Below are 27,801 nucleotides of genomic sequence, written 5' to 3' on the forward strand. Positions count from 1 at the left end.
CAGAGAAACATAGCTTATACAGTTCTGAAACTGTACTAGATTGGGGATATAGTTCTTCCAACTGAGTTGATTTGTTTTTTTTAAATCCCCATTCAAACTTGGAGAGAAGCTGCCACAAAAAAATGGATGAGATTATCTCGTGGATGGAAGCCTCGGATAAGATCAGGACGACAGTAATAACCAATTAAAAATGATGCTGACCTACATCTGAGTTTCCTGTTGCCTGCTACTTTAATTCTCTATCCCATTCCCACCTTGACTTCAATTGATGGCATCCTGGACTGCTGAATGAGGCCTCATCTTCTGTGGATATGTTGCTACCTTTTGACTTACTTGAGAATTTTACCATTTGGGTAACTTGCTTTCTCTCTAAGTATCAGTTGATCATTTGTGAAATTGGTTTAGCTTGTTGGTTTTCCTTCATTTCTCTCTGGAAGTGAAGGCATACTCAGCCAGACTTTCTGTGCATGAAAAAATGCACAGCAGGAAGACAACTACACAAACACGAGGAAATCTGCAGATGCTAGAATTTCAAGCAACACACACAAAAATTGCTGGTGAACGCAGCAGGCCAGGTAGCATCTATAGGAAGAGGTACAGTCAACGTTTCGGGCCGAGACCCTTTGTCAAGACTAACGGAAAGAAGAGATAGTAAGAGATTTGAAAGTGGGAGGGGGAGATCTGAAATGATAGGAGAAGACAGGAGGGGGAGGGATGGAGCTAAGAGCTGGAAAGTTGATTGGCAAAAGGGATATGAGGCTGGAGAAGGGAGAGGATCATGGGATGGGAGAACTAGGGAGAAAGAAAGGGGGAGGGGGGATGCCCAGAGGATGGGCAAGGAGTATAGTGAGAGGGACAGAGGGAGAGTAAGGAGAGAGAAGAGAGGGAAAAAAAAAAAAAATCAAATAAATATATAAATAAATAACGGATGGGGTACGAGGGGGAGGTGGGGCATCAGCGGAAGTTAGAGAAGTAAATGTTCATGCCATCAGGTTGGAGGCTACCCAGACGGAATATTAGGTGTTGTTCCTCCAAGCTGAGTGTGGCCTCATCTTGACAGTAGAGGAGGCCTTGTGTGTGTATGTGTGTTTTTTTTTGGTTTACATTCTCAATCTCTAGCTACTTCTTTCATTGACCAAGTTGCCTTGTTTTCAGTTTATTCCTGTGGTTATCCCACTTCTACCCAATCCAAGACATTCTATTCCCTCTCCCTGCAGCTTAACTAGTTTCTTTTTGTTCCTTGCTAATTCTGAAGTTGGGTCTTCAGTGTGAAATACTATTGCTTCTCTTCCCATGGATGCAGCGTGATCTATTGTGTATTTCCGGCATCTTCTGTTTTAATTAATACCTCTAGACGTTCCAACAGGTTATTTTGTGCTATGTGAGTTAATACAAGGTAAATGTTACTCAGAGGCTTGCATAAATGCATGTCACACAGCTGAGTAATAGAAATAATGACGCAGGCTTGCCTGTAACAATGAATTATTGAGAATGAGATGTGCAAATGATATGTTTTAATGCAAATGGCATTGATATAAAGTGAGTGTACTTTCAAAGCACTTAAGCATGAAAGTTTCTCAATGTATTTTTTTTGTTAAAGGAAGGAATAAAACATTTTCGTTCACAATGTACTCCACTGCTTTTTGGTGACAGTAAAGTTTTCTTTACCAGCCACGACATTGCCTCCTCTCACTTCTCCCTTCAGGTTTTCTTTTTTTCCCAGCTCTTTTCTAGAAGTGTTGGCATTTGGGAAAGTTTGTCTTGTGCAAAATCTCTTGAGCTGTGCACGAATAATGCCAGTGCTCTTATTCTGTGGGTGGACTCAGTATGTATCATCTCACAGAACAACGTGCCCTGAATAGAAATTGGCAGACAGACAGATTCTGTTCAGATGAGTCCCCCTCCTGGTGATAATTTCAGGGTTGCCACCAACAGGCAATCTGTGCGAAACTGGAAAGACGTGTAGCCTGAAGGAAATAGGTGCACCTGGGAGAAATCAGCTGAAGAATAGCAGTGAGTTCCAGATGTTACCCACCATTGTGCAATGCAGTGTGTAACTGATAATATTAAAGGTTTTACTCCATCTCTGCTCAACCCCATGTAAGGGAACACTGGGCAGTTAGAAATTAGATCTATTCTGAAGATGCCAAGCAAAGAGAAATTATTTGAAAGTGGTTCTCCAACAAAACCAGGGTAGGATTCAGTTAATTGCCCTGTGCACTAGCTCTGGGAAATCAGATCTATTCTGAAGATGTCAAGCAAAGAGAAATTAATTAAAGGTGGTTCTCCTTCAAAACCAGGGTAGGATCCAATTAATTGCCCTTGTGCACTAGTTCTGGTGTGCACCCACCATTTATGGGGCTCTTGGAAGGTGATCTCAAAATCTCATAATCCTATTGTGTTTTTCTAACTGCCTATTTAACTTCTGCATTGTAAGATATCTCATCATTCTTTGAATTTTTGTTTTATAATAGATGGACAGAATCATAGAAAGCTACAGTTCAGGTCAGCATTTGGGCTATACTGTTATGTGTTTCCAAATCACAATAATCCCTCACTAGTCTTTATATGGACTTCAAATTTTCTTTTTCTTTGTACTTATCAGAAGTTTTACATGATCTCTTTCCACCACTCTTTCAGGCCGTCTGTTTACTCTTTTCTTTTCCTTGCACTTTTTCTGATGTTACATTTGATCTGGTGACAGGTGGAACGTATCACTTGGCCTATGAAGGGCCTGCAATTTGATCTAACAAAAGAGTGTCTTGGTGTAGGAATATGATGCTGCAATTATGTTTTCTGCTGAATGTACCAGCTCACAGATGGTTTTGTTTTGGGAGTGAAATTCCCAAATGGGAATTGCAGGAATGGATTGGGAAGAGTTAACTGAAACTGTGCCAGGGAACTAGGATGATGGCAACATTAGACTGAGATTATACTTGTGCATTTACTCTTTTTCATGCTGTTAGGATCAACAACCTAACGACTAGTTAGCTTAGCATTCTCTGCAGAGGCATAAAATGAAAGCATTGAAGAACTGCCATGAAAAACAATAAGAGGTGAAAGAGGTTGCAATGCGGAGATACGAAAATGAAGGTTTGGAAAGGATTCCAAAGTCTGTTTATTTATCTTTGTGAGAAATAATTGTTGGACGGCAAGACCAGCATGTATTGTGCATTCCTATTTGCAGTTGAACTGAATGGCTTGCTGGGCTATTTGGGGGACATTTAAGACCACCACATTTCTAACATAATCGATTTGCATTTGTAGTGATATCAGAGACTAGAACTTTCTGTAAATATTCAAAGGTCAAGTTCAAAGTACATTTATTAAAGTATGCATGCTCCATACAAACTTGAGATTTGTCTTCTTACACGCTGCCACAATACAGAGAAACACAATGAAAAGAACATACAATAAACACACAATATGCAAAAAAAAACCCTGAACAAATCATGGAAACAATAAAAAAGTAAACAAATGACGCACAGAATATTAATTGCCGATTCCCTGAAGCCAGCTCAGTGCCGAGCCGAGTGAAGCCAGCCCAGGAGCCCAGTGGATGCAGGCCACAGTGATGGAGCTGGTCCAGCAGCCCAATGGGTGCAGGCCACAGCCCACAGAGCCAGTTCAGCACTGAGGCCAGTGCCGATGATTCTGGCCCCAGCTGCAAAATCAGGTCAGTGTTGAAGTGAATAAACTTTGGAGTAGTGAGCTGAATACTGTTTTGTCCTCTGCCCTCAGCCTTGATGCCTTGATCACACCGTGCAAATGTTTTTAAAAAAAATGCAAAAACACATGGGGCATGAACTGCAGAGTCTCCGAATTCGAGTCCAGAGCCACGGAATTCGCTCCGTGCTGAGGTGAGTGAATCTCGTCCAGGAGGCCAATGGCTGCAGGGTGATAACTACTCCTAAACCTGGTGGCTTAGAACCCAAGACTTGTTCTTCACACTCGATGGTAGTAGCAAGAAGAGAGGGAGGCCAGTCAAAATCAGGCAGACAGTATTGAACTCCTGTTTTCCTCTCTAGGCCTTGACAATTTTAATCTTGCTCGACACTTTAATTGCTGTCGTAAAGGAGCCAACCCTGGGTTCATCTTTCACCTTCAGACCTCAGTGCTTCGTCTGACCCCCTTCAGAAGGAGTATGCCTACTAGAGTAAACATGAGATTCTGCAGATGCTGGAAATCCAGAGCAACACACATAAAATGCAGGTCAGGTAGCATCTATGGAAATGAACAAGCAGTTGATGTTTTGGGCAGAGAGCCTCCCAGGACCATCTACTATGGTATTTAGTAGTTTTGTGAGCTGTCTGCAAAATGTTGCCTTTGGTTGTTGACGCCATCTTGTTTTCATCTTGCTAACATATTGCTGCCCAGAGAACAGTTATTAGCTGACACAATCCTTGTAGCACCAAGTATTCATCATAAACAATATTTTAGATGCTACACTGTGAGCCTCCCTTTAAAAATACGCAAATGAGTTGATGCCTTCTGTACTGAGTGTATAAATCCTTCTGATGTTTTTGGAGCATTGGCTAATTCACAGTTTAATGTTAGTTACAATATCACAGCTGATTCTTCATCCGTTGTGGGATCTGCTTCAGAAACATTTTCAATCTCCAGGTCCTCACTGCTATGTTCCCAAATGTCATGCATCAGGAGAAGATGATTGATACGAACTTCGTGGTAATTTTTGCAAAGTTTCAATAGATCATTTCTAATCCCGTATTCCTCCCTGATCAGATCTCTGACCTGTCAGGAAATCCTAGTCCTTGAACACTACCATGCAGAAAATGGTTTGCTCTGGTGTACGGTTTCCATTTCCTCTCCAGCACTTGTTGCTTAAGCTAAACAATATTCAACCTTTAATACATCAGCAGGACAGTGTCCTGCCTAGCAAGGATGTTGCAAGTCATTGTTTCATAATCATATTTGATTTTCTCTGTAACTTGTTTCATGAATGCCTTCTTTGCATTGCACACTCAGATTTCCCACTTTATGGAAGCTGGTTGAGAGGGAAAAGTGAAATGGTGCTTTATTGCATAACTTTTAAATTATTCCAACTGAATGGGTCTGATTGATGGACTGTTATCTGATTTTTAAAAAAAATATCTTCAGACAAACTGTGCGTGGTGAATTTGGACCCCTGCACTACATGAGCTGACAGCTGTTTCAATTAACTTTTAGTTAATTCAAAGGGCTGTTGGTTAATGCCAAAATTGGATTGCTCCTTTTTAAATATTTGCCAATATAAACCCTTTGAAATGGCTGTGCTCACAACTTCCACACCTGATGTGCTGCTTCATGAGTTTGCTTTTGACATTTTTGACATAATATACATTGACATGCTGGGTCTTTTGTGTCTTTGTCAATGCCAGGCCAATAGATAAATCATTTAGACACTGCCTTAGTATTTACCTCAAGTATTGTGTCATAGAAATTGTTTCCATTTTTACATTGTTTCCACCTGTCACGTCTTTTGGGATCACTACATCACTTTATGCAACGCCAGTTGGTAGATAAATTTTAGTGTCTTGTGTTGAAATAGCTTTATCTATCCAGACTGATCTGTATCTAAATCTGTCTGTCTGAAAGATTATTCATTCATGCAACTTCAAAGATTGGTCTTTTTGAGTAGTTCCAGATATTCCTATTACAATGATGGATGAAGTTTAAGTACTGTTTGAAGAAAGGAAATTCTCATCTGTTTCTTGAGCATTCTGTTGTTTCCTTTATTGGCTGCAACCCATTTTCAGCTACTTACAGGCCTAAATAATTTACCCATCTCCTGAATGTCAGCACATTTGCTTTAAGTTTGACGTTATGCTGGTGCAATCTTCTAAATGGTCCCTTGAGCTTGGGCTGGTCCTCTGACCCTATGCTGCAATTACAAAATCATCCAGACTGCACAGCAGTACTACATCACAGTAGCATCTTATCCAATGTTACTTCAATATTTTTGTAAAAATTATAAAGATTGTATTTATTGCTGCTGATTTTACACTGTCCAGTGATGTTTCGTAAAGAATCATAACTTCTTATGGGTATTAATTCTCAGGAAGTTTTGGCTTTTGCACATCTGTGAGTTTTACCAAAGTCATCCCAGAAAAACTTGTGTATGACAACTCAGCGAACAAGTCTTGAAATAGAAGCAAAGAGCATTACTTGTCATTTACAGACTTTATTGAAGCTCTCTGAGAACTCTGCAGTGCCAAATGGATTAGCCTACCTTTACGACCAATATGATGGGTTTCACCTACTCATTTGGTGCCACTTTCACCCAAGCTGGCATTGCACATTTCTATCCAGATTTTCAGTGCAAAGAGCATACGTTGTGGTTTGCAATAGATTGCTCCGCTGACCATTTTAAAAGTATATGAGCATTATGCCCCTTGGTCTCTATACCATGAATTCTTCGGTATGTCTTCATATTCATGTGATGTGTTTATGCAAAGTATTTTTTTTCAATCCTCTTCGAATCTTTGAACGATTTATTTTTCCTGGCAAGGTCAGTCTGATAACATGTTATAAGTTTTTGCTTCTGGCCATCCTTAAGGAACACACATTCAATTTCTTCTATTGTTTTTGTTGACTGACCAGACTGTGTTCTTTAATTTCAAAGTGTTGTCACCGGAGGCACCTGAGTAAACTTCTGATGTTGAGTGTCCTTTCTCATGACAATGATTTGTTGTTCTGTCAATATCAATAATGCCCTTAATTTTGAACACAAGATTCTGTAGATGCAGGAAATCCTGATGCAGGATCTCGGCTCGAAACGCCAACTGTTTGTTCCTGTCCATAGATGTTGCCTGACCTGCTGAGTTCCTCCAGTATTTGTGTGTGTGTGTGTGTGTGTGTGTGTGTGTGTGTGTGTGTGTGTGTGTCTGTCTGTCTGTCTGTCTGTGTGTGTGTGTTGCCCTTAGTTTTAAAATCATCTTTTTGTCACTACCAGTGGAGTAAATGGTGTCAGGCTGTGTTCCTTGCATTGCTCATCCATCTTGATGTTATGTCAACCTCTCCTGCAGTTTCAACTACGGTTATTTTCCTTGCATTGGGACTTTGCATGGCTGCCTCTATTTTGTTTCTGTCTAGGCCTGTATGCAAAACCTTTGTCCCCCGCTTGTAATAATTAAATATGCTACAGCTGTGATCCTGTTGCTATGGAAACACTCGACTGTCAGTTTAGAGTTTCTCACAACAGGTTTTTTTTGGATTTAATACATATTGCATTTTTACTGGCATAGTGCATTGGTCAAAACGTATTTCCAAAGATGTCACTGTTCTGGGTATTTCTTTTCCTGTTTAATAATATTTTGCATGTTTAGTAATTCCAACTGAATGTGTTCAACCACATCCCTAAATGCCCCATAGCTGCAATGCTATGGCTACTTTTCAGGATATCTGTGTAGCCACTATACCCCTTTTCCTGCTGACTTTAGGCCACAGAACTTGTAACTTTCCATTAACGATGAAGGATTTTGACAGAAATTTTTACCTCCTACCATGTCAGTCCCTCCCCACCCACCACAAATAATGCTCAACCCACTGATTTCCTCCTGAAGATAGATTATTTCTCCAGATTACAGCATCTCTGTTGCATCTCTTCATGTTTTACTTTGAGAGCTCTGCATTGAAATTGCTTTGTGCTTTCTCTAGCATAGTAAAACCTCAATAATCCAGCATGCTTAATTTGAATTGTTGGATGATATTCTATTAATATCCTGATATACTTTTAATTCACTTTATTTCAGGTGGTACACAGTAGTATAACTTCCTGGTGAGTTGAAAGGGAGCTTGGGAAATGGGTTCAGAAGTAGAATCAGGTTTATTTTTGACATTTGTCATGAGGTTTGTTTATTTGCAGCCTAATGAATATCGATAAGTACACCAATAAAATAATGAAAAAAGATAAATAATGAGGTAGTATTTATGGGTTCATAAGCTGTTTAGAAATCTGATGGAGGGGAATAATATTGTTAATAGGACATCAAATATGGGTCTTAAAGCTTCTGTACCTCTTCCCTGTCAGTAGTAATGTGAAGAAGGCCTATCTTACCAATTCACGCAGAACCTGTAGTGTCCCAATAAGAAAGCCAAGGATCCATTTGCAGAGTAAGGTTTTGAAGCTTAAAAGAACGTGGCAAACATCACCTTTTTTCCTCTCGATCTTTCAGGAATTCCCACACATTCCAGAGATGCATGGATTGATAGGTTAGTTGGCTGTGATTAATTCCATTTAGTGATAAAATGGTAGTGTTAGAATTGTGGATAAATTGGGAATATGGGGACAGTAAAGTAGGATTTTTGTAGGGTTAATCTAAATATGTGTTTGATGTCCATGTGGACTTGTGGGCCAAAAGGTCTGGTTTCCTGTTTTAGAATTCCTGAATTATATGGAATGTAAACTAGATGTACTTTTTCCTCAAGATTTTCATAGAACACTTCCCTGTAACATTCTTTTAAATATTTTTGGTGATCAATTAGTTTGGTGCATTTCTTGCATAAAAGCAATGAAGTAACAATTAATGTTTGCAAGCAATATTCCTATACCATTGAACCAAAAATGGCAATGAAGGAGAAAATAAAGTTGGCATAACCAGAATCTCAAGAACATGATCCTTTCAGATCGGAATATTAAAATAAATAGCTGAGGATAATGCAATTTTACTGGTGCCTAATGTTCCAAAATTTTGCAGATGAAGGGTATACTTTTAAATGGGGGGAAAGGACGGTAGCCACTGAGATATATATAGTGGGAGAGAAAAATTGAGATAACGGCAGATGATAATTGAATGGTGAAGCACATCAAGGGACAGCTCCTTGTTCTTGCTGGTGTAACGTGTCACTATTTTAAATGGTTGTCGATAATGCCTGAACACTTCTTCAGATAAGAGAATTGATATGAATGTAGTGAGACAAATATATGCTGTGATTTGTTAATGTTTTTGTGAAGTTCACAGTTTTGTTAGATGGAGGAGTCTCTTTGTTATCCATACAGATTTCTAAAAAGGATATGTAATAAAGCATTACTTAATTTCCATTCTCTTTAGCATTTGTCAGATATAGGGAGTCTTGCACTGGAAATTTAGCATTTGCAATGCAGAAAGAGGCCATGTATTCCAAACTGCCCAGAGCTGGTAATTACTGTTGTCAGTGGAGTTTGAGGAATAGAAGGTTTGTATCTGTATTACACCATTGTGGTTTTCCCTAGAACATTTTCCAGCTAAGTGCTTCTGACCTGTAATCACTGCATTACTATAGGAAAAGCAGCAGCCAATATGAACAGAGCAAATTCTTGACAAGAAACTTGTGATAATGGCCAAATAATCTCTACTAATGATATTGACTCAGGGATAAATTTTGGTTGGCACTGCTACTTTTATGTCAGCGCAGATAAAGGGTCTCAACCCAAAAGTTGACTGCACATTTCCTCGTATAGATGCTGACTGGCACACTGTGTTCCTTCAGCAGCTTTTTTTTTGCTCCTGATTCCAGTGTCTGTGGTTATTTGTGTATCTCTAATACTTTTATTCTTTACTTCCATTTTGGAAACAGGTAAGTTCTATTCTTGCGCAGAATATTTCAAGTTAGGATAAGGAAAGGGACTTGCAAACTTTGGACCACAAGGCAAGACAATTATGTAATTGATCACATGGACGACCTGGACTGTCTATCCTGCTGTCTCACATCTTTGAAGCTTAAAAGATCCAATTAAAGAGACGGACACAAATGTGTCAGCCTTGAAGAAGGGTCTTGACCTGAAATGTTGACTCTTTACTCATTTCCATGGATGCTGACAGATCTGCTGAGTTCCTCCAGTATTGTGTGTTGCTTTGGATTTTCAGCATCTGCAGACTTTCCTGTGTTTTAATATTTTTATTGTTATTTTTTATCAAAGTCAGTTGGTTATGGTGAATAGCATGTTTATGAAATGTATACAATAGCTTGGGTATGAGGGGGAAATAGTCCAAATTGTCCTTGCTGTAGCATGATAACCTTCAAATCATTTGTTTTAATTGAAGCACAATGCAAACTTTCGGTGGACATCCCTGGTAGACTGACAGCTGAGTCAATGTTTTGGATATTTTCAGTACATGGTTGATAAAGTGCATGGTGCTACTGCTGCACACAATTTGTGTGGAAAAATAGGGTAACAACACTTAATGGGATGCTGGATAAAATAGACATATAAGCCTGAAGTCTTTTGCACACTTTTACTCATTCAGCTCCATGAAACCTTAAGGAAAATAATATTATAATGAGAACATGCATTATGAAATAGTAAATTGTCAGCCATTATCTCATTCAATTTAGTTACTGTGGGAATCGTGTTGGATTAAGTAAACTATCACTGTCCCAATTACTCTATGCTAAATGGCATGTAGAAGTGGGAATGCAATGGATTGAGCTTCCTGCTATTATTTCAATCATTTGCATTTTCAGTCAATTTCGAAAGGCCTTGCTGCCTGAAATCATTTTGACAATTGAATTGGCTGCAGCACAAAGACATCATTTGAACTGCCGGATATTCTACATCTATCTCACTTAGCAGAATGTGTGCAGGAGTATTCCTGCAGTATTAGGTTCATGCATTTATGACAAACAAATTAGGACTCCTCTGACTGACAACTGTGCCAGCCTTGCAGATTTCATTTGTAATGTTTCCTTCACAAATCTTGCAGATTTGAAATAACTTTTATCCCCCGACCTGCATGTGAGCAAGGTAAAATTAAAATAGCCTTTTGCCTCCCTTTACCTGCAAAATACGATGATTGCATGAGTCTAAATGAATGCTTTGAAATTTGTTATCTGCCACTGAACAGGATATCTGCGTGGAATTGCCAAATATACTGGGTCACTTGTCTTTTGGAAAATGGTACCATCATCTCCATGCACAGAGGTGTATTGTAAGGTTGAGACCGGGGGAGATCGGGGAGCATTTGAAATGGGACAGAAACTGGAGAGATGATGAGTCAGGTTTATGGAGGCTGAGTCTTTGGAGAATATGAAGAATATGGTGGGGGGAAAGCAGCACAATGAGGTAAAAACATGTTATTCACTTCAGAGATCAATTTATTGTTGATCAGTGCAATTTATAAATGTATGTGAATTTTACATTTGGTTTGCTGTTCTTCCTAAATACAAATGTTTTGTAATTGTAAGTAAATATTCACTGGATCAGCAAATTTGTTGATTGGGGATGTAGTGGACAGAGAGCTTGCATGGCTTGCAGCAGGATCTGGGTCAGCTGGAAAAGTGGGTGAAAAATTGCAGATGTAATTTAATGCAGACAAGCGCGAGCTGTTGCACTTTGGTAGAACCAACCAAGGTAGGTCTTAGACAGTGAATGGTAGGTCAGTGAGGAGGGTAGAGCAAAGGCATCTGGGACTAGAGGTGCATAAGTCATTGAAAGTGGAGTCATATGTAGATAGAGTTGTGAAGAAAGCTTTTGGCACATAGGCCTTCATAAATCAAAGTATTGAGTACAGGAGATTGGATGTTTTGAAGTTGTATAAGATGTTGGTAAGGCCTAATTTGGAGTATTGTGTGCAGTTTTGGTCACCTGCCTGCAGGAAAGATGTACATAAGATTGAAAGAGTAAAGAGAAAATTTATAAGGATGTTGCTGGGTGGGTGTGGAGGACCTGAATTATAAAGAAATATTGAATAGGTTGGGTCTGTATTCCTGGGAATATAGAAGATTGAGAGATTTGATAGAGGTATGAAAAACTGAGGAGTATAGAGTGTAAATGCAAACAGACTGAGATTGTGCTACCACAGCTCATGGGTTGGGGATGAAAGGTGAAAAGTTTAAGGGGAACATGAAGGGAAAGTTCTTCACTCAGAGGACCATGAGAGTGTGGAATGAACTGTCATTGCAAGTGGTGCATGCATACTTGTTTTCAGTTGTTTAAGAAGTTTAGATAGGTACGTGGATGGTAGGGATATGGATGGCTATGATGTTGGTGCACGTCGATGGAAGTAGGCAGTTTAAAAGGTTCGGCACAGACTAGGTAGGCCGAAAGCCCTGTTTCTGTGCTGTACTTATCAATGACTCTATATTAAAACCATATGAAATACGAAAGGGACAAAATTTGGCCTTTCATCTCATTGCGTTTGCTCTGCCATTTGATCAGGGCTGATTTACTTTCCTCCTTAACCCCAACTCCTCCTTTCTCCATTACTACCCTTATGAATTACAAACCTATCTTGGCCGTTAAGTTGCTGTATTAGCACGCAGAAGCTGTGTCTTTTGACCTGGGATGTATATTTGAAACTCCACATAAGACCCATACAGTATAAATCCATATAATTAAATCTTAGGCCTAATGTTAGTAAATCTTTGAGCTACTGCATTCTCGTTTGCTTTATGCTGAAAGGAGGGACCAATTTGACAACCATGTCTTCTCAGCATTGTAGAGAATGTCATCAGAAGCACCAAAGACACTAAGAAAGAACAATTATTTAAAACGGAGGGAGAAAGAACAAACTAGTTCTTTTGGAAGGTAGGAATGTATGTGGTTGGAGTTTGAATTTAATGTTGTGGGAGTCTGTTCTGATGTGTGTGGGGGGGTGTTGTCAAGGTTAAAGTTCTTAACCTTGGGCTTGTATATGCATGTCAGAGATATGCAGAGGTTCTAGGACTCTTGAAATGTTTTTTCTCCTTAAGTAGTCTATTTCAGACTCTCTAATATGGTTGATATTTAACTGCCCCCCGAAACAACTTCGAAATAAAATGCAAAGAAATGGAACAAATACTTGAGTAGCCATAATTCTTAACTGGTGCCATGTGCTCATCAGCTTGCTCAAAGTGTATGGAGTAACATGAGGCTATGCACCACACTTGTGCATTCAGAGAGATGCCCAACTGCAGCTTGTGTTCCTGGCTAGGTGAGGGATTATATGGATGGGTGGTATCAGCGGGCAATTGTAGTCCAAAGTAAACCTTTGCATCCAGATTGGGGAGGATCAGTTCTTGAAAGTTGATGGGGGGAGTGGATGAAAGTTGGGAGAAACCCAGTGTAACAAAAGCTACAATATGTCTGTTGAGACGAGAAGGGATGTCTTTGCCCTCACACATATAAAATGAAGCAACATGCAGAAAGTTTGCCTTTGCATGCAGCTACTGTAAGATTACATCTAGAGTGTCAAGTCTGTTTTGTGATAATTGCAACCGGAATAGATGTATCTTGAATTGAGAAGAAAGGGGCCATAGAGTTAAATCAATGCCATCAACAGTTTGGGTTGGAACTCTGCATCAGAATTGCAACCGTGATTCGGCCTGTAACATAAATGATTCTTCTCCCCCCACAACTGTTGCTCAATCCACTGAATTCCTTCAGCAGATTATTTGTTGCCCCAGATTCCAGTGTCTGTAGTCTGTGTTTGCCATTTTTGTGGTGCTGAATGGACAGCTCCCTGTGAGTCCAGGAAGGTTGACGACTGCCCCAGGAATTCACGTGCTGTACATTGCCCAGCAGTTGAATGTCAGTTCTTCAGGATCATAATATTTATTGTTGGAAGCTGTACTGGAAATCAGGAAAGAACATACTTCATGTAAGCGTAGCATTTGGTTTACTGACTTTTGTAGTTTTAATTGTACTGGTTTATTTTTGTATGACAGTTTTGTTTTTCAAAAGCATTATTGCATCTGCAGAAAAGTTCTTTTGCAACATGTTGTGTTTGGATCAATAATGTGCATTTAAGACTTAATCAATCACTTGGGCACTAGATACTTTATCCAAACAATTGTTACTAGATCACCAGTAGAAAAAGTGTTTTAAGAGTTTTTATAGAATGAAAAGTTGTCATTGGATTTATCGTCAAGCAACCAAGTAAGCAATAATGTTCAGTTTTGACTAGTGGGTTAAATATCTGCTCTTGAGATGGGGAAGAACAAATAATACCACTTTCTTTTCTTAACATGAGGCAGCATCACAATCTTCAGAGACTACATAGCCCATTATACAGGACTTGCTGCTCCATTATTGCAATTACTTGGTATAGGTTGAATCGAACTCTAGATTATGAACAATTCCTGCTACTGAATTTTAGGGGACTCCATGATAGAGAGTAAAAGTTAAGAATCACATTGGGCGATTGAATTAATGAACACAAAATAACACACCTTTAGTGTAGGCCGTGAGTGAACTAATGGGGTAAGGCAAGCAGATAGGATCTTAATAGAATAAAATAAATTTGTAGCTTCAAATATTTTTATTCTGTAACATAAATAAAACAAAAGCAATTCAATTAAAAAAAAGCAATGCAATTTGAACAAAAATCTAAAACAAAACAGGACAGTGACTCAAGGATTCAGCATGTGCTTTTGAGTTTTCATGATGGGAAGAGGTTGTGGAAAGGATTGGGAGGGGTGCTGCCAGTTTCTGTCATTTCATAGAAATGGAAGATGAGAGGTGCACTTAAAATTAGATTGTGGTGATCTTGACCAAATAGAAGATCATTTTTCAAAATTGGGAGATCAAAATCTTGATTATTAAAGAGCTCTGTTATGAGGAATACCCAGAACAAATGATAGCAAACCATATTTAAATTGGCATCCACATTTTTTCTGAGAAAAATATGAAAATGCTGTTTAGTCTGAAGTCATAAAACAACCCACATAGGCAGGAAAGTTGAAAGCCTACCTTAATTTGTTCCTTTAGATTTTGTTAGTCTGCCACAAGGAGTTTTACTTGAAGAATTTGAGCCTTCTTCGAACGGAATCAAAATGAAAATCTGAATTAGACCCAAAACTACTACTTTTTAAAATCCCATTGCAAACCAAAATTTTTGGGGCTGGGAGGATTGTGAGGATTAAGTTATTTGCATTTACAAGTGAACCCTCCTGTAGTAATTTTTTTCAGAGGTCTACTTGAAATGTTATTGTTTCTGTGGTGTCTTTTATTGGAATCATTATTGAAAAAACATTCAGACCACGCAGATGTTGACTCCAGCAAGCAAAATGTTAGGCAATCCTTGGAAAAGCTTGCCACTGCTGAAGCAAGATAGGTTTAGCTTTGCAATGTTTTTTTGGAAGAAACCCAGAACTATACGAAATATGATGTGCCCTGACCTTTCCATCAGATGACCTATTTGATCACAGTATAAGACCTGTATTACAGATCACAATAGTTTTCCACCTGAGGAAGGATGTGGGCTGAATGCAGGTTGCAAGTTGGTGCTTATTAATGGTAAAATAAGGCTTAGTGGCACTGTAGTCAGTCTGGTACATTTTAGTTCTGTGTCCCATTCCAATATGTAGAAATGATCTGGACAGATAAAATAATGACAACTCTTATGGGAGGGTTATCTGATGTACATTCAATTGTTTGTCACTTAATATAGCATTGTAAATTACAATATCTATACAGTATGTTAAATTTTCTCCAAGGCAAAAGATTTCGCTACTATTCTGCTGCATGAAGTAGGCACTGATATTTGTTTAGTGCTCTAATTTTGAGCTCACCTATCCATCTCAATTTGTTTCAATGCTGCCACTTTTGTGAGGATGGAACAAAAGTGACTTGTACAATAAAATGGTGTTCCCTTTGGCTTGATGTAGCATTGGTGTGTGTCTGAGATCATTGATGTGACTTCTAATGCCAAGGTGACCTAACAGAAAAAGATGAGGGAACAAACACCAATGCTGTTATATTCTGAACCTGCATGTACAGTTATTTCATGACAGCATTGCAATTCATGCCATTTACCTGGGGCAGTTAAAATTTCATCAAGAAAATTGTTATCACTCCCAAAAAATAGCATTGCATTCAAAAGCCTGAACTTTTATCTAGCACCCATGTTCTTGTGGCATTAGCAATTTTTCATTGTCACTGGACTCCTTTAGGACAGGGGTCCCCAACCTCTGTTTGCACCGCGGACTGGTTTAATATTGACAATATTCTTGTGGACTGGCCGACCGGGGGGGCGGTGTTCAAGTAGGGTTAAACTCACCTCAATATGTCTTTTACAGTTAGGGTTGCCAACTTTTTCACTCCCAAATAAGGGACAAAAGTAGCAGTCAAATCCAGGGACACTTTACCCTAGGAAGGATTACTATGACCATGAAGCCTTGCGTGGGCACCTGTGTGCGCATGCGAGACATTCACATGTGATTTGCGCGTGTGTGTACGTGCCGATTTTTTTTTTTCTCCCAACAAATCGGTCTTGCCTTAATCTTCCCAACTACATTGTACGTACAGTATTTCTACTTTATATAGGCTGTGCATTTATCATATCATTCCTGCTTTTACTATATGTTAGTGTTATTTATTTTCGGTTTTATGTGTTATTTGGTATGATTTGTTAGGTTATTTTTTGGGTCTGGGAACGCTCAAACATTTTTCACATATAAATTAATGGTAATTGCTTCTTCGCTTCAGTCCATTTCGGCATGAAAAGTTTCATAGGAATGCTCTACCTTAGCGGGGGAAGTACTGGACAAGGGCCGTCCCCTATGGGACAAACCAATTTAGCCCAATACACGGGATGTCCCGGCAAATACGGGACAGTTGGCAACCCTATATTCAAGTTCAACAGTGCGTGACAGGGAATGAGGAAAGGTGCAGCTGACTCATATCGTTTCCTGGCGGCCCGGTAGCACATGCTTTGCGGCCCGGTACCGGTCCGTGGCCGGTGGTTGGCGACTGCTGCTTTAGGACATAGTTGATGTGTTGGGTATTAATAGCAGCAAATCATAATCACAATAAATAATAAAGCAATCTGCTTTAATGAATTGATTGGGGGAATTGAGGATGATGCCTCTGGATTGTTCACTCTTCCCAAGGTGACATTCTGGCACTCTCCAGAACTCTGCTGAATTGTCCAATTTAGTCAGCTTTCAAAATGAGGTTAGCCTATAAGCTGCTAACTTTATTTGAATAAGGGGCTACTGTAGTTAAAATGTACCTGTGCCAGTTAAAACATCAGCAAGAAAATTGTTATCACTCTCAAAAAGTAGACAAATGGAATAAATAAATTTTATTTTTAGATCTGCTTTCTTTATTCCAGTACTTTTTATTGACTGAGCTTTTTTATGTGGTCTTGTACTTGAATGTCAAGTTTTAAGGATAATTGTCAAATTATGATGACTTTAAATCCTTGTATGCTTTGTTGCATTGTGAATTCACAACTTATTAGTCAGTGACTTCAGATTTTTTGCTACCCCAAGAAGGATAGTATTTTTCCAGTCTTTTTGTAGAAGGTTGTGTAGCATGGGATTTTTGGAATGGTAATAATTTGCATTTATATAATGCCTCCAAGAAAATTAAATATTCTGACGTGCTTTATAAGCTAGTATTATGTCGACCGGGAGTCAAATCATTTGCACAGAGGGAGGCATGTAGACAGAAAAACTAATAATGTGATAATGAATGTTGTAAAAAAAAAACAGTGCTAGAAATAGTAAGCAACTAAGTAGACAAACCTGCTGCGCTCAGGCTCAATGGGGCAGCTGGCCTATTCCTGCTCCTATATCTTATTGCCTACTAAAAAATAAAGTTTTACTTTATCTGTCTTAAATGTGTGACTCTCTTTTAGATGGTAGCGTGACGTAGCGCGCCAAGGTTTAAAATGAGAAATTTTCGACGGTTCTTGTTTCAGTCGAAGCAAGCAGCTGAGAAGAAGGGAGTGAAGAAATCGGGTAGAAAAAGTCATTTTTTTTTAAACACTGCTTGGGGAGAAGGGTCTGCACTGCGCAGGTGCATGACGTAGCGCGCCAAGGTTTAAAAGCAGACCACCATCTACAGCGGCCATTGTCGGAGTGGACTGAGTCAGAGTGGGACGGCTTTGGCTCAACAGGCTTCGGTGAGAACAGGCAGAGGCCAGGGTAGGTTCCAGTAAGTTTTTTTGTCCAGATTGTTTAGAGTAGAGAGAATGCCAGGCAGGATGTTGGAATGCTCCTCTTGCAGGATGTGGGAAGTCAGGGAGCCCTCCGGTGTCCCTGACAACGACACCTGCAAGAAGTGCATCCAGCTGCAGCTCCTAACAAACCACATTAGGGAACTGGAGCAGGAGCTGGATGACCTGCAGATCATTCGGGAGAATGAGGAGATTATAGATAGTTGCTACAGGAAGGTAGTTACGCCGAAGGAGCAGAGGACAGGAAATTGGGTCACTGTCAGGCGAGGGAAGAGGAAAGGGCAGGCAGAGCAGGGTTCCCCTGTGGCCATTCTCCTCAACAACAAGTATACCGCATTGGAATCTGTTGCGGGGGATGACTTACCTGGGACAAGCTGCAGTAGCTGGATCTCTGGCACTGAGTCTGGCTCTGCAGTGCAGAAGGGAGGGTGGAAAAAGAGGAGAGCAGTAGTGATAGGGGACTCGATAGTTAGAGGTGCAGATAGGAGGTTCTGTGGTCGTGACAGAGAATCCAAGATGGTTTGTTGCCTCCCGGGTGCCAGGGTCAAGGATGTCTCTGATCGCTTGCATGACATTCTGAAATGGGAGGGTGATCAGCCAGATGTCGTGGTGCACATCGGTACCAATGACGTAGCAAGGAAGAGTGAGGAGGTCCTGGAGAGTGAGTATAGAGAGCTTGGTAGGAAGTTGAAAAGCAGGACCTCAAGGGTGGTAATCTTAGGATTGCCACCTGCGCTATGTGCCAGTGAGGGTAGGAATAGGATGCTCTGGAGGATGAACAAGTGGCTGAGGAACTGGTGTAGGGGGCAGGGTTTCAGATTTCAGGATCATTGGGACCTCTTCTGGGCAGGTGGGATCTGTATAATAGAGACGGGTTACACTCGAACTACAGGGGGACCAATATCCTTTCAGGGAGGTTTGTTAGTGCTATTGGGGAGGCTTTAAGCTAGATTTGCAGGGGGATGGGAACCAGAGTGCCAGAGCTGACAGTGTGGCTGGGGTGAAAATAAATCATGTTAAAAGTTTAAGCAAATCTGCTAATAGAAGGGTTGTGAGTGGTGGTAAAAATCTTCTGAGGTGTATATATTTCAATGCTAGGAGTATTGCCGGGAAGGCGGATGAGTTGAGGGTGTGGATTGACACGTGGAATTATGACGTTATAGCAATTAGTGAAACTTGGCTACAGGAGGGGCAGGACTGGCAGCTTAATATCCCAGGGTTCTGATGTTTCAGATGTGATTGAGGCAGAGGAATGAAAGGCGGGGGAGTAGCATTGCTTGTTAGGGAAAATATTACAGCAATGCTCAGTCAGGACAGATTAGAGGGCTTGTCTACTGAGTCCTTATGGGTGGAGCTGAGAAACAGGAAAGGTATGGCCACATTAGTGGGATTGTATTACAGACCACCCAATAGTCAACGAGAATTGGAAGAGCAAATCTGCAGAAAGATAGCAGGCAACTGCAGGAAACATAAAGTTGTAGTGGTAGGGGATTTTAATTTTCCATATATTGACTGGGACTCCCATACTGTTAGGGGTCTAGATAGTTTAGAGTTTGTAAAATGTGTTCAGGAAAGTTTTCTAAATCAATATATAGAGGGACCAACTAGAGGGGATGCAGTATTGGATCTCCTGTTAGGAAATGAGTTAGGATAAGTGACGGAAGTCTGTGTAGGGGAGCACTTTGGTTCCAGTGACCATAACACCATTAGTTTCAACCTGATCATGGACAAGAATAGATCTGGTCCTAGGGTTGAGGTTCTGAACTGGAAGAAGGCCAAATTTGAAGAAATGAGAAAGGATCTAAAAAGCGTGGATTAGGACAGGTTGTTCTCTGGCAAAGATGTGATCGGTAGGTGGGAAGCTTTCAAAGGAGAAATTTTGAGAGTGCAGAGTTTGTATGTTCCTGTCAGGATTAAAGGCAAAGTGAATAGGAATAAGGAACCTTGGTTCTCAAGTGATATTGCAACTCTGATAAAGAAGTGAGGGAGTTGTATGACATGTATAGGAAACTGAGTAAATCAAGTGCTTGAGGAGTATAAGAAGTGCAAGAAAATACTTAAGAAAGAAATCAGGAGGGCTAAAAGAAGACATGAGGTTGCCTTGGCAGTCAAAGTGAAGGATAATCCAAAGAGCTTTTACAGGTTTATTAAGAGCAAAAGGATTGTAAGGGATAAAATGGTCCTCTTGAAGATCAGAGTGGTTGGCTATGTGCGGAACCAAAGGAAATGGGGGAGATCTTAAATAGTTTTATTGCGTCTGTATTTACTAAAGAAACTGGCATGAAGTCTATGGAATTAAGGGAAACAAGTAGTGAGATCATGGAAACTGTACAGATTGAAAAGGAGGAGGTGCTTGCTGTCTTGAGGAAAATTAAAGTGGATAAATCCCTGGGACCTGACAGGGTGTTCCCTCGGACCTTGAAGGAGACTAGTGTTGAAATTGCGGGGGCCCTGGCAGAAATATTTAAAATGTCGCTGTCTACAGGTGAGGTGCCGGAGGCTGGGAGAGTGGCTCATGTTGTTCCGTTGTTTAAAAAAGGATCGAAAAGTAATCCGGGGAATTATAGGCCGGTAGGTTTAACATCGGTAGTAGGTAAGTTATTGGAGGGAGTACTAAGAGACAGAATCTACAAGCATTTGGATAGACAGGGACTTATTAGGGAGAGTCAACATGGCTTTGTGCTTGGTAGGTCATGTTTGACCAATCTATTGGAGTTTTTTGAGGAGGTTACCAGGAAAGTGGATGAAGGGAAGGCAGTGGATATTGTCTACATGGACTTCGGTAAGGCCTTTGACAAGGTCCCGCATGGGAGGTTAGTTAGGAAAATTCAGTCGCTAGGTATACACGGAGAGGTGGTAAATTGGATTAGACATCGGCTCAATGGAAGAAGCCAAAGAGTGGTAGTAGAGAATTGCTTCTCCGAGTGGAGGCCTGTGACTAGTGGTATGCCACAGGGATCAGTGCTGGGTCCATTGTTATTTGTCATCTATATCAATGATCTGGATGATAATGTGGTAAATTTGATCAGCAAATTTGCTGATGATACAAAGATTGGAGGTGTAGTAGACAGTGAGGAAGGTTTTCAGAGCCTGCAGAGGGACTTGGACCAGCTGGAAAAATGGGCTGAAAAATGGCAGATGGAGTTTAATACAGACATGTGTGAGGTATTGCACGTTGGAAGGACAAACCAAGGTAGAACATACAGGATTAATGGTAAGGCACTGAGGCGTGCAGTGGAACAGAGGGATCTGGGAATACAGATACAAAATTCCCTAAAAGTGGCGTCACAGGTAGATAGGGTCATAAAGAGAGCTTTTGGTACATTGGCCTTTATTAATCAAAGTATTGAGAATAAGAGCTGGAATGTTATGATGAGGTTGTATAAGGCATTGGTGAGGCCGAATCTGGAGTATTGTGTTCAGTTTTGGTCACCAAATTACAGGAAGGATATAAATAAGGTTGAAAGAGTGCAGAGAAGGTTTAAAAGGATGTTGCTGGGACTTGAGAAACTCAGTTACAGAGAACGGTTGAATAGGTTAGGACTTTATTCCTTGGAGCGTAGAAGATTAAGGGGAGATTTGATTGAGGTATATAAAATTATGATGGGTATGGATAGAGTGAATGCAAGCAGGCTTTTTCCACTGAGGCAAGGGGAGAAAAAAACCAGAGGACATGGGTTAAGGGTGAGGGGGGAAAAGTTTAAAGGGAACATTGTGGGGGGCTTCTTCACACAGAGAGTGGTGAGAGTATGGAATGAGCTGCCAGACGAGGTGGTAAATGCGGGTTCTTTTTTAACATTTAAGAATAGATTGGACAGATACATGGATGGGAGGTGTATGGAGGGATATGGTCCGTGTGCAGGTCAGTGGGACTAGGCAGAAAATGGTTCGGCACAGCCGAGAAGGGCCAAAAGGCCTGTTTCTGTGCTGTAGTTTTTCTATGGTTTCTATGGTGATCTAAGAATAAGAATCGTACCCTCTATATCTTCAGTGGAACAACCCATTTGAAGCTTGCATTATTCAGTCAATTCCTCCCATGCTATTCTAAACTTGAGCAAATGCCATCTGATCAGACTTTTTCAACAGACCCGCCTATTCTAGGTATCAGTGTTGTATCCTTCACAGAATTCCGATTCATAAATATCTTTAAATAAGATCCATACTGTATACAGTACTGCAGAGGTAGCCTTGCCCATTTCTTGTCTAATAAAGCATAAACTCCCTACTTTTTGCACCCAATTGTCTTAGTGATAAATAATAACATTCAGTTAGCATTCATAATTGCTTGTACCTAAGTACGAGCCTTTTTCTATTGCATTCCAGGGTAGCTGGATTCTTTTTGCATCTCATCTGAGTCTCTCACCGTTTACATAATGCGTCAATTAACTTTTCCTGTCAAAGTAGGCAAATGGAGAGCCCTGTTGGCAGCTGATGGAGTAACATCCTACCCTATTTATTGTCTCCTACCAGTTTTTTTCAAAACTTTATTATAATACTTTAATACAGTCGGCCCTCCTTATCCGCGAGGGATTGGTTCCAAAAAATGTGGATGCTCAAGTCCCTTATTCAACCTGTCCTAATGCGGTGGACCTTCTTTAACCTGTCTCAGTGCGGTGGATACTAGGACCCGGCGGCGGAGCTTTGAATCCGCAGTGTTTCTGTTCACGAAAATAATCACGATCATGATTGAAAATAAAGTGGAAATAATAAAGCGATCAGAAAGAGATGAAACGCCATCGGTCAATGGAAAAGCGTTAGGCTACAGTCGGTCAACGATCGGAACAATTTTAAAGGATAAAGTGAGAAAGGCCCTGCCCCAATGAAAGCTACAATTATTACTACTCAACACAGTGGTTTAATTATTGGGTTTTGGGTTTTTGATCCTTCACATCAACCCGGCAGGGATGGAGAGCGCGCTTGGGAGCGGTCTGTCTCTGGATCGACCTCAGGAATTTCTGTTCCCGACCCGGCGCTGAAACATACGTTTCTCAAATGTTTTATATGCATAGAAAGATAAAATATATACTATATACCAAGATAAACATTTGAGTAAGTGACGCTAAATAGTATCGGATGTACCTGTTCTGACTTACTTAGTAAGAGATCTTCCATTTTTTTCGATCCTGATCCACAATAACCTACGCATATCCTCCCGTATACCTTAAATCATCTCTAGATTACTTATAATACCTAATACAATGTAAATGCTATGTAAAATAGTTGTTATACTGCATTGTTTAGGGAATAATGACAAGAAAAAAAAGTTTGCACATGCTCGAACAAGTGCTGGAGAGCACTTCCGGGTTTTCTTGGTTCGCGGTTTGTTGAATTCGCGCATGTGGAACTTGTGGATAAGGAGGGCCAACTGTACTGCTCTTCTGTGGCTGGGAAAAGAACCAAAGCTTCTGCAAAAGAAAGAGAAACAGAAGATGAATCCCCACTCACTTTGGATTCAATGAGTGACTTCCTTAAACGGCAAAAAACAGAATTTTCCGAGGAGTTTCAACGACTTAATGGCAAATTGGATACAATCCAACAAACTTTAACTGAGCATGAGAACTAAATTCAAGAAAATACTGCAAAGCTGGTGACACTTGAAGAGGATCTTGAAGATACATTTAAACTCTGCAGAGAGTTATCCTTATCCAATAAAAAAAGGTGAAAAGGATTATTAGTCTAGAAAATAGAAACAGGAGAAATAACTTGCGAATTCTGGGTCTTGAAGAATCAGTTGAAGGCGCTGACCCTATGAACTTCTTTGCAAACTTTCTGAAATAGCTATTTCCTGTACAACTTCTATTCCACTTCTGAGCCGAAGCTCGATCGAGCATATCGCTCCCCGACTTCGAAGCCATTGTCGTCGGCAGCGAAACCCAGGTTGGTCATTCTAAGTTTACATGAATTCGTATATAGGACCTTTTAATTCGCCATACCTGTTGACAAGGATTGATCGATTTCTATAGTTACAAGGTCAGATTTGTAGAAGATTATTCGCCTGATGTTATGAATGATTATATAAAATATAAAGAAGTGCTGTTGGAATTTTATAATAAAGGATTTAAACAATTCCTTCGGTTTCCTGCCAGTCTGAGTATTGTTTTGAAGAACGGATTGAGAAAAAGAATAAAGTCGGGTGAAGACGCAAAGGAGTTTCTGAAGGATGAAGTCTAAAACTGTTATATTTCTTATTTGATCAGTTTTTTTCCTCTGTTCATATGAATTTGAAATAAGGTTTCCATAAACTTACGTTTTGGCTGTTCATATATTGTCTTTTGTTATTTTGTTGATACTTCTTTATTATATCCCTTTTTTGAGGCTTTATTTTAATATAGCTTTCTTTGAATTTGTTTTAACTGATCCTTTTATATTTTTGAATACTGAGTTATTTTTCTTTTTATGTTGTGTCTTGGTGTGGACATATTTGACCTTGAAGGACCAGAGTTTTTGTCAACAGAATTTTTTGGGGAGGGAACTTAGTTGTTAGCTTGCTGACTGTTTATTGGTCAGCTTTCTGGTTTTGGGTGGGTGAGGGGCTAGAGCCTATAATAAAGGATTTAAACAATCCCTTCGGTTTCCTGCCAGTCTGAGTATTGTTTTGAAGAACGGATTGAGAAAAAGAATAAAGTCGGGTGAATACTCTTCAGTTAGTCCTGACAAAGGGTCTCGGCCTGAAACGTCGACTGCACCTCTTCCTACAGATGCTGCCTGGCCTGCTGCGTTCACCAGCAACTTTGATGTGTGTTGCTTGAATTTCCAGCATCTACAGAATTCCTGTTGTTTGCGTTTAATTTAACGACTGCAAAGCCTCTTCCGGTGATGCCTACACCGAAGAAGGTTAGATCCTCTCTTTGACGGGAGTTCAGTGAAACCATCTCTCACTGCTCCCCATTTGTAACTTCTTCGGCTCTTCAAAGCTTCCTTCAGTTAGTCCTGACGAAGGGTCTCGGCCTGAAATGTCGACTGCACCTCTTCCTACAGATGCTGCCTGGCCTGCTGCGTTCACCAGCAATTTTGATGTGTGTTGCTTGAATTTCCAGCATCTGCAGAATTCCTGTTGTTTTTTTTTGGAATATTAATTTATTTAGTTTGAATGTGAAAGGGCTGAATCACCCCATTAAATGGAACAAAGTGTTTGCTTGTATTAAAAGCACCCATTATTTTCTTACAAGAAACGCACATATGCAGCTGTGATAGCTTACGTTTTTTAACTTGGTTGAAAGATATGCAATTCCATTCTTCGTTTAATGCAAAATCACGTGGAATCTCTATTTTTGTAGATAATACAGTTTCCTTTGTTTAGCATAAAGTTGTTTCAGATCCTAATGGTCGATTTGTTATTGTATTAGGGAGTTTAGACAGTAAATTGATTGTTTTTGCTAATGTATATGCCTCCAATGTAGATGATCCAGGATTTTTTGAACGTCTATTTTCATTTTTGTCAGATTTGTGTACTTGCTCTCTTGTGATGGGAGGAGATTTTAACTGCTGGTTAGATCGAGTGTTAGATCGCTCATCTGTTAAACCAGCCACACTTAATAAATCAGCTTTGTTTATCCAGTCCTTTCTAACTAAATGTGGTATAGTTGATGCTGGGCGTTTTCTTTATCCGACGGGCAGGGAGTATTCTTTTTTTCTCTCATGTCCATCATTCTTATACCTGGATTGAATATTTTTTTATTGACAGTCAAATGATTCCATTGGTTCGATTGATCGAATATAAAGAGATTGCTATTTCTGACCTCTCTCCTGTACTTCTATCTTTAAATCTCCCTGGTACCATCCCTACAAGTAGATTTTGGCGATTTAATTTAACTCTGTTATCTGATGAGGACTTCTTAAAATTTATGGAGAATCAAATTACTCTTTTTTTTGAAGAAAATACGTTGGAAGAGACGTCTAGTCTTATTATATGGGATACTTTTGAAGCATATATCCGGGGCCAAATTATTTCTTATACTGCAAACATCATTAAAAAAGTTAACAAAGCGAGAAACAAACTAGCTAATCAGTTAAAACAACTGGACTATAAATATGCTTCGGTACCTGATCCTGAAACATATAAGAGATGTATTGAAACCAAAACTAAATATGATCTTGTTTTAACATATCCAATTGAAACCCAGCTTTTAAGAGATAGAAGTCAATTTTATATTCATGGAGATAAAACTGGTAAGCTACTGGCTAATCAACTGAAGCCATTTATAGCCAAGCGACAAATTAAAGAAGTATGTAAAATTAATGGGGACATGACAACTGACCACATTGAAATTAATGACACTTTTAGGGAATTTTATTCCAAATTGTATAGTTCTGACTCTGTTAATGATAATATTGCAATGAATAATTTTTAGATCAATTAAATATTCCTAATCTTTCGATAGATGATCATAGGCAATTGGATCAACCTATTTTCCAGGAGGAAATTGCTCAGGCTATTCGAGAATTGCATTCTGGAAAATCCTCAGGACCCGACAGACTCTCTGGAGAGTTTTATAAGCCTTTTTCCTCCCTGCTTGTACCACACCTATGTTCTACCCTTACAGATTCCTTTAAGGTAGGAAGGTTACCACAGTCATTTTTCCAAAGCTTCCATTTCACTTATTCTCAAAAAGAATAAGAATCCTACTGAATGTTTTTGGTATAGATCTATCTCTTTACTCAAATTTGATACTAAAATTTTATCTAAAGTGTTGGTTCGCAGACTTGAAAATATTATATCTTCTATAGTTTTGGATGATCAGACAGGATTTATTAAAAATCGATATTCCCATTTTAATATATGGTGTTTGTTAAATGTTATGCATTCTCCATCTAATAAAATATCAGAATGTGTGATTGCCTTGGATGCGGAGAAGGCCTTTGACAGAGTTGAATGGAATTATCTTTTTACATCCTTAGAACAATTTAATTTTGGATCTAATTTTATTCATTGGATTAAATTATTTATTTATCTCCCTCCGCTCCGGTTCGTACTAATCTTCAGAATTCTAAACCCTTTAAACTGCAACATGGAACTAGACAAGATTGTCCTTTGAGCCCTCTACTTTTTGATTTGGTATTAGAACCCTTAGCAATTGCTTTTCGCGAGTCTAAAGATATTACTGGTATATTACGGAGAGGTACTATCCATAAAGTGTCGCACTATGCTGATGACTTGTTGCTTTTTATATCTAATGTTACAACCCCTTTACCATTTGTGTTCCGTTTACTGACTAATTTTAGTCAGTTCTCAGGATATAAAGTAAATTTACATAAGAGTGAACTGTTTCCTTTAAACAATTTAATACCAACTGATATTAACCTTTTCAAATTTTAAGAAAACAATTTACGCACTTAGGGGTTACAATTACTAAGAATTATAAAGATTTAAGGAAAATTTTTTAACTTTAATGAATTATGTTTAAAAAAAACACTTTCTAATTGGTCGCCTTTCTCTTTATCACTGATTGGCGGAATTGATTCTATTAAAATTAATATCATACCTAAATTAATACACCTTTTTCAAGCTATGCCAGTTTTTATTACTATATCTTTTTTTGACTCTTTGGATTCGATTCTTTCTTTCTATATATGGAAGAATAAAAAACTTCGTATAAATAAAGCTTACCTTCAAAAAACCAAACAGAATGTAGGCTTTGCCTTACCCAATTTTAGGTTATATTATTGGGCAGTTAATATACAAAATATTACATTCTGGATATATTACATTAACCATGAGAATTGCCCTATATGGGTTTCTTTGGAAGTCAACCCTGTTATGAAATTTTCCATTATTTCATTACTTGGTTCCTCGCTTCCTTTATCTTTAAATAAACTAACTGACAATATGGTGGTCAAAAATACTTTGAGGATTTGGTTACAGTTTAGAAAACATTATTGAGATTCTCCCCCTCGAATCCCATCTTTTCTAATTATTTTTTTAAACCGTCCTTAATTGACT

At 39.4% G+C, this 27,801-nt stretch overlaps 1 protein-coding gene across 5 annotated transcripts in view; it reads left to right on the forward strand.

The window, feature by feature from the left end:
• Positions 1 to 27,801, forward strand: part of tsnare1 (T-SNARE Domain Containing 1) — a 1,025,035-nt gene that overhangs the window by 47,627 nt on the left and 949,607 nt on the right. Inside the window, exon 1 of one of the 5 annotated variants that reach the window (XM_063040590.1) lies at positions 3,742 to 3,860. The exons of 3 other annotated variants lie outside the window; for them this stretch is intronic. The gene's annotated coding sequence lies outside the window, so the exon portion shown is untranslated. Of the gene's footprint in view, positions 1 to 3,741; positions 3,861 to 26,304; positions 26,416 to 27,801 lie in introns of those variants that run through there. One more of the 5 variants, XM_063040608.1, reaches the window with a different exon arrangement.

Source organism: Mobula hypostoma, chromosome 1, assembly GCF_963921235.1.
Source record: "Mobula hypostoma chromosome 1, sMobHyp1.1, whole genome shotgun sequence".
Classification (NCBI taxonomy): Eukaryota; Metazoa; Chordata; class Chondrichthyes; order Myliobatiformes; family Myliobatidae; genus Mobula; species Mobula hypostoma.